The 12,496-nt window shown below is 37.9% G+C and overlaps 1 long non-coding RNA gene across 2 annotated transcripts; it reads right to left on the bottom strand.

Annotated features, from left to right (window-relative positions):
* Nucleotides 1-7,960: 7,960 nt before the first annotated feature.
* Nucleotides 7,961-10,417, bottom strand: LOC140278702 (uncharacterized). 2 transcript variants are annotated; one of them, XR_011909214.1, is made up of 3 exons: nt 10,265-10,417; nt 9,091-9,374; nt 7,961-8,805 (listed from the first exon to the last, which is right to left on the bottom strand). It is a non-coding gene; the product is annotated as an uncharacterized lncRNA (long non-coding RNA). The 2 variants fall into 2 exon arrangements; XR_011909213.1 differs by having other exon boundaries at nt 9,091-9,314; nt 10,265-10,416.
* Between the last annotated feature and the right edge of the window lie 2,079 nt (nt 10,418-12,496).

Below are 12,496 nucleotides of genomic sequence, written 5' to 3'. Positions count from 1 at the left end.
TAATTATGGTTGTGTTGGCAAGCTGCTGTTGGGCCTTTACCTTTGCTCTACCTTGAAAAAACAAAGTGGGAAAAGAGCCGCTTTGTGATGGAGTTGTAAAACTAACATATATACATTGATATAATGAAAGTTGATCAGTACAGCTATTGTCTGTGCTTCTCACCCGATCTTCTTAATTTCCTGTTATTTTCAGCACTTCATCTTTGTGATAGAATTGGTTGTTGATCCCCCACCTGTCTTAAGCTAACTTTCAATGCATCTGTCATTTGCATTACTGTCGATAAGGATTCCACTTAAATGCAGCATCATCTCTAAGGGCTATGTGCTGTCAGCTTTTTGGAAGACTGTATGTAAGCCTGTATGCGTTTGTTGAATACCCTAAATCCTTCCCTCTGCATGGGGTGAGATGTAGACGGAGAGATAAATATATGCCACCATAAATGAGCCTTAACATCTTAGTCGCATAACAGGTTTTATTTTAAGCCATATAATGATGATTATCAAAATCTAACTTGAAGATCTGGAACCTGAGCACCACACAGCACCTGAAAAACAAACAAACAAAAAAAAAAAGTAACAGTTACTTTCCCACGTGGTCTTTAAACTTCAGTCTGCAGGGAAAAGTCCTAAGTTTAAACCTCCAAATCATACCTTTGGCGATTGTTAGGTCGTCACCAAGCAAGCTCACTACTGGTTAACATGTGCAGCATTCAAATTTAATGTGAAAAGGTTTTAGCAGGTGATAGGTTGGGAGGAGGAAAGTGTTGTAGCTACAGGCAGAGTCCTGTACCTCTCCTATCCATCTGCAACCTGCAACCAGAATCCTTCCTGCCAGTCATCTCAATTTTACACAATCAATTGATGTAATATTTTTGGATATATGCACATGTATTTTGCAGAATGTCACAGGTGAAGACTGACACAACTTCTCAAATTTGCCTTTAACTATTTCACTACCTTAGCTTAATTCCCTACAAGAAAAACTAATGTCCTATTCCCAAACAGCAAGCATATTCCTTTTAAGAAAGGGAGAAAAAAAGCAGCAAAGCGATAGGTCCATATTGCAAATCAAGAAATAAACTCAGACAGTGAGTCCAACGGATTATGTTCAGTCATGTTTTCATCTGTTCATACCAACTGCTAGCCAGAGAGGCAAAGAGAAACCTCCTTGAAACCGAGCATGTTTTGTGGACATGTTTCATATCATATGTACATTTGCTATGACAGCAGGACTGAAGAAAATTAAGTTATTGCTTGGGTGCTAGGGTGCTAGGGACCCCCCATTTTGCTGAGTTACAAATTCAAACACACAAAAATAGCATTTGCAGATTGTTTGTGTTGTCGATGTTCATTTACCTTGAGGCTGTAATCACACCGAACAGAAGGTGAGTAGTCTCCATCCACAGTTTCTCTAACTGTGTATCACAGGCATGTTGGGAATGCATCAGAACCTCCCATCCATCTGAGTTTTAAGGCATCCCCATGGAGATGATTGACGACACTAAAAGGCTGCTCTGGAGAGAGGCCCTGGGTGAACAGATGAGATCACAAATCTCATCTCTTTCTCTGTCTCATTCCCTTTTCCCTGTTCCAGTCTCTGTCATCTCCCCCTTCTTTCTGCTATATACGCAGACGCAGTGCAACACACACAAACAGAGAGTAGCCAAACATTTTTATCACATTTTCCCCTTTCATCTTTATAGTGTCACAGAAAGGGGTAGAAAAAAAAGTTCAAGGGAAAAGAAACAAACAAACCAAAAAGAAGAGTTTTGAAGAAAGGATTTGTGGTCTCTGGGGAGATATGAATTAGGAGAGTGGACATTCCTAAATGGGTAACCTTTGGTTTTAGTATTCGTGAAAAAAAATGGGATTTGTATTCTTAGCCTGTGAGCTGGAGTAGTCTGATCAGGGGGAGGCGGCTTCACATTTCTCTACCATAAAAAAAGATGTAAATATAGGCTTTAATAGTAAGATGAAATAGGAAAGTCCAATAATAGATTGGTTCAGTTGTTGTATAGATATGGGAAGACATCAAGAGACTGTGATTGCCACAAGCTGGATTAAGGCTTTTTTTCACCATTAACATCAAAGGAATTTGAGTAAATTTGGAGTTTTGTTACATTTCAGAGTCTTGAACTCAACCATACCCTGAAGCTTTGGAAAACCTTTATTATACTATAATGGCTCTCTGTCATGTCATTTTGTTAGCGTTATGACTCATCCATTTAGCATTTATGTAAATAAATTGTATTGAGGCTGGCAGCAAGCCAAGTCAATCACAGACTGGGCAGGCTGTGCATCTTGGCAAAAGAAGGTGATTAAACTGATTTGGAAGGGCTCGGAGCATTTCTGTTTCAATAACCCAGCAAATAGTATGTAGCTCCCCAATCCACACTGGGTTTCCTTTATTCTCACCATGGGGGGAGAGGGCAGGTGGCTGTATAACACCCCAGTTTGGCACATTTAGCCCTGTGAGATAGCAGAGAGATGTGCATGGCTCAGAGCAGGAGCAACAGATGGACTTGGTGTGCTCCCAGTGAATCACAATCCAACAGGAACAGCTTGAAATCCTAACCAACCTCAATGTGGGTTTGTTATAGTTGAAGTAGGTTCGGTTCTCTTTCAACAGAGTCATTTCTCCTTCACAGGGTCACATGTCAAAAATATCATTTCTGTAACATGCCCAAAATAATTAATTCTCTTTAATTAATTCCCTCTCTCAATATTTCTGAATTGGCTTTCTTTTGAGTGTTTTTTTAAGCAATTTACATTCTTTTTCAAAATGGCAAGTCTATGTGCAGAATGTGTCTGTCACAATTTTCAAAAACTTCCAAACATTTTTCAAAAACAATCAGAACAACTAAATAGGTAGTATCTTCATCCTACTTCAGGTTTGCTTTCAACTGTGGGATATCTGTCAAAGACGAATACAGAAAATCTTTTTTTGTCTCATTTCTGAGTGAAGTTCAGGTAATAATACGACAGTACTAATAATACAACCCTTGCTGGGTTTAAGAAAAAACATTACTTTGTTAGAGTTTTAAAAAAGATCATGGTTAGGGCAAAAATACATTCCTTTTACGGGGCAACTATCACCATAAAGGATGCCATTTTCACAATTTACATGCAGTTCCTCTGATAACCACAAGAGTGTGCGTATTCCTTGAAAGTCTTCATAGGGTCATTTTTGCGTGCATGAGCAAACAATCATAGGGTGTTTTCGGGAGGCGGACAATCTGCACATTTTGCATCAGAAATGCGTAATAAACATTCCAGTGAGAAACATCATACATCACAAGTCCAGCACCTGACTATGGAAGGCATGTGTTCAAACCCTGAGAGGGACGGTTATTCTTATATTCTGGTTTGGCACCATTATCATCTTTACCTTCAATTTCATTTTCACCTTACATATCCCTGTTTTCTGTTTCCTATTACTTTTTCTTTAGGTTGAAGCATCAAAACTGCTTTGGCAGGTTCAAGCCCTTTGCTCTAATCTTTGGGTAGCCACAGAGATCAAGAGCTACAGCTACAGAAAACAATAATTACTTACTTCTACTGATTAATTAGCGAATGGGATGCACTTTTTCAGAAAGTATTAAGTAAGGAGTAGCCTGAATGTTATCCGCATTATCTTTAAGGAATCTCCATGCATTAAAAGTGAAAGGCTTTTAATTTCACATTCGTTTTGCATTTTTTTCTTCTGAAAATAATCATTTAACCCATCCCTTACCGTCGGTAATATCATTTTTTGAAAATATCATATGATGATTTGAGATATTATCAATTCAACACAATTACACGTTGAGGAACATTTGACCTTTCCATTGACATGCTGTCTGTCACTGAACCAAATGGCAGGTAACCAAAGACATGCCTGTTTTAGCAAGGCAGCGACAATAGGCTCCTCAAAGATTGCCGTTCGTCCTCATTCATCTCACACACTGCTCCCACTTTAACATATTGGCATTTCTGAGGTGCTTGGTGGTAATTGTCAGCCACGTGGCGGGTCCTCGTTTGTTTCAGTGACATTTTGCCTTTGGTTGATTGTGTATTTAACAGGGAGAGGAAAGCAAAATTAATTGGAGAGAGGCCTTAATCTGTCTGCTTGAAATGTCACCCCTGTATTGTGATGCCTTCCCTGACACAGTGGCACACAGAGGCGGACAAGAGGCGGCAACAGAAGGGTGAGAGGATTAGAGAAATGCAAAATAGAAAATGATGAAATGAAATTCAGTGGGTCTTTGACATCCTATTTATCATTCGTAAAAATCAATAATTCTATAAGATGATATACTTTTACCATTGTTGTTATCATACGACGATTGCAAATGAGTGTTTCTGGTATTTGTTTCTCAGCTGTATTACTGAAGTATACTGAAGCACAACATGTCTCAAAACAGTTGCAACATGTTTACCACTGTGTAGCATCCCCTTCCCTCTTCTTTTAACGGCCATCTGTAGACTTCTGGGAAATAAGGAGACCAGTAGCTGAACCTTTGGGAAAGGAATGTTGGCCCACTCTTGTCTGATTAAGGATTTTAGCAGCTCAATTGTCCTGTCTTCTTTGTTGCATTTTGAGTTTCACAATGCATCAAATGTTTTCAGTTGAAGAAGGGTTTTGACTCCAAAATCAGCACCAGGACTCGACCATGAAGTCGTGCTGCTGTAATAGATACAAAATGGAGAGTGGTATTGCCTTGCTGAATAATGCAAGGCCTCTCCTGAAAAAGACGTCATCTGAACCAGCACATAATGTTAAAATACCTTTCAGCATTGATGGTGTCAGATGTGCAAACTGTCAGTTCCACAGGAACTGATACACCCCCATCCCATCAGGGATACAGTCTTCTGAACTGAGTTCTGATAACAAGCTGGTTGGTGCCTCTATAGGACTTTCATATCAGTCAAACTAAATTCAATTAATTGATTTATCTATATAGGTATGTATTTATCTATGTTTTAAAGTGCATTGAGATAACATTTGTTGTGATTTGATGCTGTATAAATAAAACTGAATTGAATCGAACTGAAAAAGAAGCAACATGTTATTCTGGCTGTTTCTTTTTGATACTGCTTACTTTTCCGGCTCTTTGTTGATCCCGTTCCTACCTTTTTGAGATGTGTTGCTGCCATCAAATTCAAGATGAGCCAATATTTTTTTCATGAAATAGTAAATTGTCTCGCTTCCAACATTTGATACGTTCTTCTATGTTTTGCTGTGAATGAAATTGAGAAATAATTGCCGACATTTTACAGAATTCCAACTTTATTTTGGAATTGGGGTTGTACCTTATTAGAAGTAGAAAAAGCAGGGCATTGACTGTTCCACACTGGTTCATTTGTGACACTGTTCGTCTCGAGCATACATATTAGTTTGCATGTTTGGCATAATGGTGAAAGGCATTTCTAAAATGTCACCTCTACAGCATAGACATAGTACCAAGACCTACCTAGAAGGCTTCTGCTTATTTCATGCACAAAATAATATATCATCTTGATTTTATTTATTGATGCTTTTTTTATGTTTTCACTGCTACTGTCCAAATGGTGTATTGGTGGCAATCTTATTTATTCTGCTTGGCTGTCCTGTCAGAAAGACTTAAAAAGGATCAATATTACACAGAAAAGAAGTTTGGCTGCACTAATAGAAAATGGAAGTTTGTTGAAAACAAAGTTTGCAATGGTCTCACAAACTCAGGTATGTGCAAAACCTTTCTGTCAAACTGAATTTTAAAATCTGCCATTTAAATCAGCCTTTTCTAAAGCACACAAATGCTCATAACAAAATGTTGATAGAAATACAATTACTGAAGAGATGCACCTTTTGAAGGAGAAGAGACAGAATGGAAGGGCTGACCTAATGCAGTGATTGGATGGATTTGACAATGAGGAACAGGATATAAGAAGAGCGAGCCAGAAGGGCACACAAGTAGACTTGACTCAGTTACATCCACAGTCCATTTTCAATTACCTGGAGATGCCAAAAAAACAACAAAAACAGTAAGTGAAACAGAAGCCATACCATAAGCACATATTTTCTAGTCATAAAGCCGTAAGTGTGACCAAATCTATGCAGACTTTACCAAAAATATAAATGATTGATGAATAATCACAACGGTAAGAGGCCATATTTTTCCACGTAAAATCATTTCAAGCCTTGTGATGTACTGGTGATCTGTTCATGGCTTTAGGACTAGCTTTAGGTTAGATCCAGTTCTGAACTGTGGACGTCCTTCATTCTCAGCCATCTGTGTCTCTGATTTGTCTGTTTGCATTTCTTGTTTCCTTTTGTTCAGGTTGACTGCGTGCCTTTTTTGACCTGCCTCTTGCCTTAGAATTATTGTAAGCCTAACTTCAGAGTCTGTAAAAGGAATACCACATTAGCACTGTGTCCTTTTGAATCCTCATTTAGAGCCAAGTACCACACCTGTTGGACTCCATTTCTTTTTTTGCCTTGTGTTGGTCTCACATCTCCAGTGGTTTGAAATAACAAGCACTGAGGGTTTTCAGCCATTATCCCATTATGAACCATATTCAAATTAAAAAGCTTGCACATCACTTGAGTGGAGAAAAATGAATGGTCATTACAACACATTAACCCACGCTGAGGATAGCAAAAGGTGCTTTTCCTAGTATAAGTAGAATTTGTGTTCTGAAAAATACACACTCAGCTATAGGTGTAACAATGTGTCTTTACAATCCAAAGCTCCAGGCACAATCATATTATTCCTACAAAGACTCAGCCTCTGCTTTACACAAGACATGTTCTGTATTGTACAAATGAAAGATTTGATGCAGTAAACCTGCTCCTGTCAGGCAAACTGCCATATGTCCATCTTAAATTTGAACAGTAATAACAATTGCTTTTCCTTCTGCTTTGTGTATCATGGGTTACAGAATGAGTTGTGTATCAATTTCTGGCTTATAATCATGTAAAATATAATTCTAACCTGTTCTTAAAAATGTGCAACAGTGTGTACTTTATGTCACCAAACTAAACTGAAAATTGGACAAAGACATCAGAAGAAATGTTGGAACTTAAAAATATCTTTAATACACTTTAATACAATCTTTTTATTGTGTGATGTTTTTTTTAATTTGAAGCAGCATTGATGCATTGATGTTGGCGTCATAGCTCATTGAGCTATAAAAACTAATATAAGGTAATGCACCACTATACTGGCCTTTTCAATGGTTGGTTTTCTAACTTTGTCATAGTAGACCAGTTCTTCTCTTTTTCTCTCTTCTTTAACTGGAGTCCATGATTTCTACAAAGAATTTAGGATGTAGGTTTGTCAGATCTTGGCATAGTTTTCCACTTGATCTCAGACCATCTGAAATAAGCTCAATCATAGAGGAGGTGACTGGAACATTCATTTGTCTCTTTATTTTCATGGCAGTGTTTGCATTGGATGTGTGGATGTAATCTTTTTAAAAAACAGTTTTGAACCCAATCTATTCCAGAAAATTATGTTTTTTTATTATTTTTTATTGTTTATTATTCTTATTCTTATTCTTATTTTTAATTTTTTTCTTATTTGTTTTATTTAAGAGCCAGAGCCAGAGCCATTTGATATTGATTTCTTGCATTCTTTTTCTTTTAATCCAGTTAAACCTTTTTTAAACATTTGTGCAATTTGTCACTGTGTCAGTTAAAGATAGCATCCATATGTTAAGATCAAAATTTGTCCTCTGCTTTTAAGCCATCCAGGTTGGCACCTCTTGAACATACACAGGGTCACACACTCATGGAGACAGATGCCATACACTGGAGCGGTGAGCAGCCAATCACAGTGCCTGGGGAGCATGGGGGTACGGTGCCTTGCTCATGCACCTCAGCCATGGCAAGGAGGTGGGCTGACACCCCTGTCAGTTTCACCAATTTTTGAGTGGCGAGAAGTGAGAACCACCAACCTTCAGGTTACTGGACGACCCACAATAACCACTGAGCCATATGTTTTTTTTTAACATTTCATACAGAATCCTGATTTATTTTATTATATATCTCTCCTTTTGGGAAATAGTATTGTAATTGTGCTATGACATCATATAAAACACACTTACTCCTTTGCTTGTATATTGTGTGCACCTTTTTCTATGGGATTTCAGATGAGGGTATTGACAGCAAAAACCATTTAAATTAATTAGTACCTTCAGATTGGAATGCTGCACTCATTTCCTTGATACAACATTGTCAGTGAAAGGTTAATTGAACATTTTTCATTACTACAAATGTTTTTTTTTTTGCCTGCCTAGATGGAGAATGTTTGGTGCACATATTGTATTTCTACCTCTGCACACAGTCAGTTTCAGCTACTATCTAAGATTATCAGAAAATTATTTTTAAATTATTATTATTTACATGACTGAACACATCTCAAGTATAAAATAAATATAATAATAGCATTATCAAACTTTAGAATTGAATAAACACTGTAGCATTTTGATCAAAGAAATGATCAAATCACAAGATAGGTTTCAAAGTCATTTTTACAATAGCAAAAAGATTAAATTTAACTTCAAATTAACATCCAATTACCAGTACTAATATGTAACCGTTTCTTTATGAATACACTCTGTCAAGTTAGTGTTATCTACATGTTTTCTCAGAAACTGCTTAATTGTCTTCATGGTGAATAACTTCTGAAGTTGAGAGTTAAAGACGCTTTGGCAGACAATATTTTCTATTTTTCATCTCAGATTAGAGTAAAAACCACACAGCGTGACCATCAGGCGGGGGGATGGAGGATGCTCAATATTCACATGGTTGAGAAAAGCTGGTCCTAAAGCCCCAACCCGGTTCTGAAATTGAGAAAGATTTAAAAAAAAGAAGAAGAAAAGAAAAAATAATCAAAATTAATGTGAAACTCTTCTTGAATTCTAATAACAATGTGTACACAGAGATAACACAAATGGAAAGAGTCACCTTCTAAATGCCAGGGTTATTCTGCACATTTGTGTTTGTTAAGATCCAAGAAGGAATTCATTTCCTCTTTCTCAGCTACCAGAACAGCCAATAATCCCACACATGTTGTTGTATCAAATAAACAATGAGGGTTTCTTCCTGTTTCTAATGTTTGGACTTACACATCCACATGCGAATACACGTTCCACAAAAGGCAACGACGCTGGAGATCTGAAGCGCTCTGCCACACTCCGGGCTCATCAGGCAGTCTCTCGTCTTCAAGCAGCACGTAGGACAGCCTTTCTCAGAGCTTTTACTTTCTGTGTCCTCGTGTTTCTTCGGCTGAGTTTGCCTCGTGTCATGGTGTTTTTCATCCCATTCTTCGCTCGCACCTCTTCCCATGATGCTGATTTGTTTAGACAGGAGTCAAAGTCAATATTATGGTGTCAAGATAGATGGTTAAAATCTGTGAATAAAGCAGAAGGAATAAAATAGTTCCACAGGCAGTAATATTTTCTTATTAATTTAAATTTTATTTTGCACTCTCAGAAAAAGGTTTTGGTGACAGCTACAACATCCAGGATCCAACATCAAAATGCTTTTGTTTAGTTTAATGGAATGCGGCTATATCAGCGAAGCATTTATTCTTTGTTTATTGCCCTTGCTGGGGTGTGTTTCTGCATCTGTCCAGGCAACATTCCTACTTCAGTTGTTTCCTGGAAACGTACATGACGCAGTCTGAGCACAGTGCAGCAACTCACAAATCAATTTTATCTGACAGATTGAGAATAATACCGACATTTGACCTTGAGTACTTTTATATATGGTTAATCTAAGTTTTTCTGTCCAACAGACAAGTGAATACAACTGTTCAGTTTCATAAAAGTAAATAAATCTTTCACAAGAGTGAATCCCTAACACTGCAATCTAAACTTCTGTCCCTTTATGAGCACTTTATTGAGTGGAGTCGCATTGATTTGACAGATTAACAGTCCTTCCACACTGATGATAATTTTTCTTGCCAGGGGTTGAGGCCTCCTGTTTTAACTGTCAGATAGAATTGCTCCCCGCAGACATTATCAGATATTAAGTGATAACCCTGATGGTGAAATAACAACTTATCTGTGCCATCCGGTGGCTCCTCATTTATTAACTCTGACAGTAAATTAGATTGCTGGCATCTGGTGGGTATCCTGGCATTTTGAATGCACCTTTCCATCTAATTCTGCTTTCAAAACTCCATTGGTTTTCAATCATAAGTAATGAAATTCCATAACCCTCCTCAGCCATGAAAGTTACTTGGAAAGGAAGTGAAATAAAGCCATTAGGAGGAGAGAAAAAGAGTAATGGTCTTACCCTTTGCTTTCAGAGTCGCCTCTCTGTCAATTTGAATCTCCCTTCTTTGTAGAGCGGGCTTTCCTCAAAGGAGTGCAGTGAACAGATACTTTCACCCTCACAGGCACACAGAGACACTGTTATGAATAGCAGAGTCTGTAATATGCCTCACACAGCTCACATTAACAAAGCGGGTGTGTCTTCAGGTTTAACAGGTTTGACCAAGCTGACTATGCTGAAGTGGCCTTAATGTTTTTGCTTACCACAAAAATCTTTGAATGATTTAAGAATCTTATACACTTGTGCTAGGGGTTCTCATAGTTTTGGTGATAGAGTGCTGACTTAAAGAGGCATCAAATGATTAAGGGCCATCCACAGAAAAAATCCAATTAATAATCAACAGCCCGCAAAAACTTTCTGTATCTGATCCATTTACTGCACAAGGCTATTTTGTGCTACCACAAAGCTTATCTGTATTTAACATTCACAACGTTTCCTTTAGATGAGCCTTCTGAAACTGCTCAGCCTCACCTCTGAATTCTTCCTTCGTGACTTTATTATGATTATTGCTCTCATAATCTAATTTAATACCCAATTCTTTAAGGACAAAATTCACTGTTGCAAAGAAGGCAGATCACTTTATCTGTCCCCGGTGGTCAGATAAAGTCAAAGTTGATCCGTTTTTCTTTTGAGGCCAAATTTAACTTCTGGGTTGTGAAAAAGCTAGCTTTAGCTGATAGCACCTGTTCTGGTGACATAACATAATTTCCATGACACATGGTGTGACATTTCTGCAAACAAAGAAACTTAATTCCTACCAAGTTGCAGCCAGCAGTTTTTACACGCTTTTATTCCTAACCTGACTAACACTAATGACGAAGGTGCAGTTTCAAAGTGTCGGCAGTTTGGGCTGTGGTAACAACCCTCGTGAGATTCAGGAGTGACTATTCAGTACTCAGTGAGTAATGTTTTGCATTTATCATTTTATGTTCAAAATGGTCACTTTTTTGTGCTTTTTACGTGTCTGTTCAGAAGACAGTGGCTCATTGTCAGTTAGTCTGACGACATTTACTTCACACTGTTACATTGCTTCACATTAGGTGAAATTCTATATATTCACTTTGTTCAGTACATATAAATTATTTTACTGCATGCCAACTAACAAGCATGTGCTTGAGAAAGTCAAAGACAAATTGGAGGGATTTCCCTGTTCTGTGGAAATCATTGAAGGATTCAAAGAATCTGGCCAGATTTTCATGCATAAAGAGCAAAAGCAGACGCCTGAGATGGACACATGTGACCTCCAATCCCTCAGATGGCACAGCATCAAGAACTGTTATTCATCAATAGCTGATTCAACCACATGGCCGAGGAATCTGTTTGTGGAAAAACTTTGTAAAGGACAACAGTATGTAACAGTAGTAACAGTATCACAAATGCAGCTTAAAGCTTTATTATGCATAAAAGAAGCATAATGTTAACCTTGTCTAAAAGCGGCTTCAACTTCTCTTTTGTTGTGGTCATAAAAAAAGAGCATTCAATATCTTTCTTGGAAGGAGTGTCTGCCGTGTGCTCCTAACTAAAGATGAAAAAGACCATCTAGACTCTTATCAGCAACAAGTCCCACAGCCAGGCTCTGTAATGGTATGAGGCTCTATCTGCGCCCTTGGCAAAGGTCGTTTGCAATTCTGTTTTGGCAGCATTAATGCAGAAAAGTACGCTGGATTTTTAGAGCAACATATGTTGCCTTCAAGATGAAATCTTTTCCTGGAAGGACAAAGCAAAACCACATTCTGCACACATTAAAGGCATGGCAGCAGAATATCGCAGTTACAGGTACTGGACTGGCCTCCCTGCCATCTTGCCCTTGGAGCATTATGTGGATTCATGCTCTTGAACATCAGTGACAGAAACACAAAAAGATGTGAGGATGGAAGACGTTCTTTGATCTCCATAGATCACATCTCAAATCTATGGCAGGTGTTTGTCCTTACCCTTAAATGTGCTTCACATAGTAAACGTCATCTTGAAATATTTATGAACAAAGGCTTTTTAAAAAGCATTTTGCTTTAGATAGAAGGATAGGCTTAATTCATGTCTGTGCAATATAAGTATTTTATTTGCATAATTCTTTCAATTTCCATCACCACAAACAATAATATTGTCTTTTTAAAAGCCAGTAAATTCCTGATCAGCTGTGTGACAGAATGTACTGCTGAGGTTTGCTCTGGAGAAGCAATCAGGTTTTGATAA

Source organism: Leuresthes tenuis, unplaced genomic scaffold, assembly GCF_036924035.1.
Source record: "Leuresthes tenuis unplaced genomic scaffold, fLeuTen1.0.hap1 SCAF_20, whole genome shotgun sequence".
Taxonomy (NCBI): Eukaryota; Metazoa; Chordata; class Actinopteri; order Atheriniformes; family Atherinopsidae; genus Leuresthes; species Leuresthes tenuis.
This window is presented reverse-complemented; position numbering and strand designations above follow the sequence as displayed.